The 4,304-nt window shown below is 35.0% G+C and overlaps 1 non-coding gene across 1 annotated transcript; it reads right to left on the minus strand.

The window, feature by feature from the left end:
* Nucleotides 1–1,815: 1,815 nt before the first annotated feature.
* LOC123935644 lies at nt 1,816–1,922 on the minus strand. The gene has a single exon (XR_006816933.1). It is a non-coding gene; the product is annotated as a U6 spliceosomal RNA (small nuclear RNA).
* Nucleotides 1,923–4,304: the final 2,382 nt, after the last annotated feature.

Here is a 4,304-nt window from a genome sequence, read left to right on the forward strand (position 1 = left end):
CATCTTTAATATGAAATAAAAAAGGTAACTTGTGTCTTAATCTCCTGTTGCTGTTGTAACAAATTATCACAAATTTGGTGGCTAAGAGAGATGGATAAGGGAATGGGGTAATTGGGTGATGAGCATTAAATATGGCACGTGATATAATGAGCACTGGGTGTTATATGCAACTGATAAATTATTGAACACTACATCTGAAACTAATTGTACACCATATGTTGGCTAAGTGAATTTAAATAATAAATAAATAAAACAAATTTGGTGGCTAAAATAAATTTGTTATCATACAGTTCTGGAAGTCAAGAGTCCAAAACACGTTTCACAGGACTAAAATCAAGGTGCCACCCAGGCTGCACAGCTTCTGGAGGTTCTCAGAGAGGTTTTATCCCCTTGCTTTCTCCAGCTTTAAAAAAGTGTCTTGCATACATTTTTCCATGGTCTTTTTCTCTATCTTCAAACCCAGCAGTGTAGTATTTTCCAGTCTCTTTCTAACTCTGACTTTCCTTCCTTCTTTATATAAAGTCTCTTTTGATTACATTTGGACCACATGGTTAATTCAGTATAATCTCCCATCAAGATCCTTAATTTAATCATATCTGAAGGCTTTTTTACTATACAAGGTAACTATTCACAAGTTTCAAGCATTAGGTTATAGATGTCTTTGGGAAGGCATTATTTTGCCTACCAAAAGTGAAAATATTCTTCAAAAATAAAGATAAAGACAGCAACAGCAACAAAATCTCAGGGAATTCATCTCTAGTAGCACAGCAGAACAAAGTTCTAAAAGTGACTAGACGGGAAGAAATTATACCAGATAAAAACCTGCTTCTGCAAGAAAGAATGAAGAGAATTAGAATAAGGCAAATATAGAGGAAAATATAATAGTTTTTTTGTGTTCGGTTTTGGTTTTGTTTTTGTTAGTATTTGTAAGAGAAAATAAAGACAAGGAAACCTCCAGTAATGGCAGGATAAGCCATCATATAATCCTCATGCAGATAATAACTATAACAATTGGACGAAAATTATTTTAAGGAAAATGATTTGAAAATATTGGAGAAAGACCACTGCATAAAGAAATTCAAGTTTGCATATTCTTTTCCTGGAAGCACTATTCAATTCCCAAACTCTGGTAGTGGAAAAACTCAGCTACTGGCTAGGGATAGCAGGTTACAGAACTGCCATCATCAGAGCAGCTAGAAATTTAAGGTGGAAATTTTAATGGGGAGAGAGCTATAAAAAGGCTGATGTCCAAACTGTGAATACAAAATTTGCCCAAATCCCTAGACTAATCTTAAAATTAGGCATATAGACATGTAGAAAACCCTTGGGAATCTGTTGAAAAATCTGGCAGAATCTAGACAGTGAGAACTTATCTTCATATACAAAACTCGATCAGATTTAGGGTTTTGCTGCGATTTTGACAATAAAGAGTCACTTTTGACACTCCCAGCTTAAATAATATGAAGTGGAGGCCTTAATGACTTGTCGTGTTAGAAGGAAGAAATCAAGGCTGGAAGAACAACTGAAAATTTAGGAGGAAACGTCTAGAAGCAAAGGGACACAAAGATAGCAAAAATCTTGGAAAAAATATGCCCCAATTTTTTTTTTAACCACAAAATGACACAAAGAGGGCCACGCATCCAGCAGCTAGAAGTAAAAAAATCTAAGCGATGATGCTAGTTGTTGTACATCACTGGAAGAAAGATTTTGAATCTTGGGTCCATGCACGTTCAGTGCTTGGTAAAGTAAACAGAAATCTTCAGATGAAAAAATTCCAGTGTCACTACAGTGTATAATTTATAATGGCCATTTTTTTAAAATATGGAACGCTTCACAAATTTGCGTGTCATCCTTGCACAGGGGCCATGCTAATCTTCTCTGTATCGTTCCAATTTTAGTATATGTGCTGCCAAAGCAAGCACTGGCCAATTTTCTTTTAATCAAAAACTACATGACATGCAAAGAAACAGGAAAATGTGGCACAAAGTCAGAAAATGAAGCAGTCAGCAGAAACTGGGAACCATACACCACAAAGAGTAAACTTTGATGTATGCAAACCTAAAAACCAAAAACAAAAAAACAACCAGAATGTCAGAGGGAAACCAGGGTGGAATGTAGATTATGACAAATTAGTCTACCTGTGTTACAAATGCATGACATAATTTCACTGAAATGATTGGGAAAAAGGAGCTGACCTAAGTGTCTTTGCAAAATAGTTTTTTGTTTGAATAATATAAGGCCAAATTTAAACCAAAAAAAGTGTACATGAATCATTTTTTTTACCATTTTATTTATTTTTTCAGCGTAACAGTATTCATTGGTTTTGCACAACACCCAGTGCTCCATGCAAAACGTGCCCTCCCCATTACCCACCACCTATTCCCCCAACCTCCCACCCCTGACCCTTCAAAACCCTCAGGTTGTTTTACAGAGTCCATAGTCTCTTATGGTTCGCCTCCCCTTCCAAATTTTTTTTTTTTATAAACATATAATGTATTTTTATCCCCAGGGGTACAGGTCTGTGAATCGCCAGGTTTACACACTCATGAATCATTTTTTAAAATTTAAATTCAGTTACCCAACATAAAGTGTACATGAATCTTATACTTTAGTTGGTAAAGTTGTTTCTCAGAGATGGCATGCATGGGCAATTACAAAACCACTTTATACATATACAATTTGAATACATAAATAAATATATTGTAGATAGTGAAGGCCGAATTTCTCACTGTCAGCTAAAGAATCTACAAATAGGGACTCCTGGGTGGCTCAGTCAGTTAAGTGTCTGCCTTTGGCTCAGGTCATGATCTCAGGGTCCTGGGATGGAGTCCCACATCAGGCTCCCTGCTCAGTGGGAAGCCTGCATCCCCCCTCTCTCTGCCTACTTGTGATCTCTCTCTCTGTCAAATAAATGAATACAATCTTTAAAAAAAAAGGAATCTGCAAATAACAAGCAGGAAGAACTAGAGCGAGTATGTACTACCATATTAGAGCCAGAGATATCAGTAGAATGCATGTGTATTTTACTATAAATAAAAATACATACATACATCATAAAGGTACATGCATAGATAAATATAGGAATGTGTTTGTACACATGGGTTAGTCCACATCTAAATATATAGTTCTGTCCACTAAAGGGGCTTTAGAAAATAAAAAATTTAGAAATTGCAGGAGTATGCCTAACACACATCTTAGTTTCTAAATATCATTTTCCAGTAAACAATGACAAGAACACCAACAAAAACAAAGAACAGGGCTCATTGAAGAAAGGGCGGATTCAAGGGCTAAGGTAGGAAAAATGCAACATGAGCCTGAATCTTGGAGTTCCTGGAATTGAGGAAGTGCTCAGAACACAAAGGATGGGAACATGTCAAAAGAATACAGGAACCAAAGGGACACAGTTCTGAAAGAGCTCCTAAACAAAATAATTTGAACAACAAAATAAATATTAAGATTATCAGTTTACAACCACCAAATGAAACAAATACATGTGAAACCATACTCACATGAGTATGATTATTTAAATTATTGAATAAATTAAAATAAATTAATATTTCAATAATTATTTCAAAATAATATTTTTATATTATAATATTTCAAAAATAAAATAAATTAAGGTACATTATTAAATAAAGGAGAAGGAACAAACCATTTTTATAGAAGAATTCCAAGTAATAAATACAGAAGAAATGCAGAAAATAGAAAATCACCATTAGAACAGTATAGTAACAATTCCTGGAAGGAAGATCCACAAGGAGATGTTAAAATGAGTTGGTGAAACCAAAAAGGAGAAACAGATATTTGCATAGCATCCAACTATCTCACTCAACAACGCTTTTATAAGTCATGTAACTTAAGGGTCCATAAACCAAACTACAGCCCATGGACCAGCTTATTTTTTTTTTTAACATTTATTTATTTATTTATTTAAACTTAAGCAGCCTCCACACTCAGCAGGGAGCTCAACACAGGGCTCAATCTCATGACCCTGAGATCATGACCTGAGCCAAAATCAATAGTTGGACATTTAAGCAACTGAGCCACCCAGGTACCCAGGCCAGCTTATTTTTATATGACTAAAGTTTTATTAGAACACAGTTATATTATGTTAACATATTTTCTATGGTTGCTTATATGCTGCAGTAGCAAAGGTGAGTTGTTGCTGTGGGAACCATAGGGCCAATAAGGCCAAAAGTGTTTACCCTCTGACCTTTTACAGAAAATAATTGCCAAGCCCTGATATAACAAAGATCTTATATCTAGAATATATGAATAATCCTTACAGCTAAGTAAGAAGAAAT

This window comes from Meles meles, chromosome X (assembly GCF_922984935.1).
Source record: "Meles meles chromosome X, mMelMel3.1 paternal haplotype, whole genome shotgun sequence".
NCBI classification, from domain to species: domain Eukaryota; kingdom Metazoa; phylum Chordata; class Mammalia; order Carnivora; family Mustelidae; genus Meles; species Meles meles.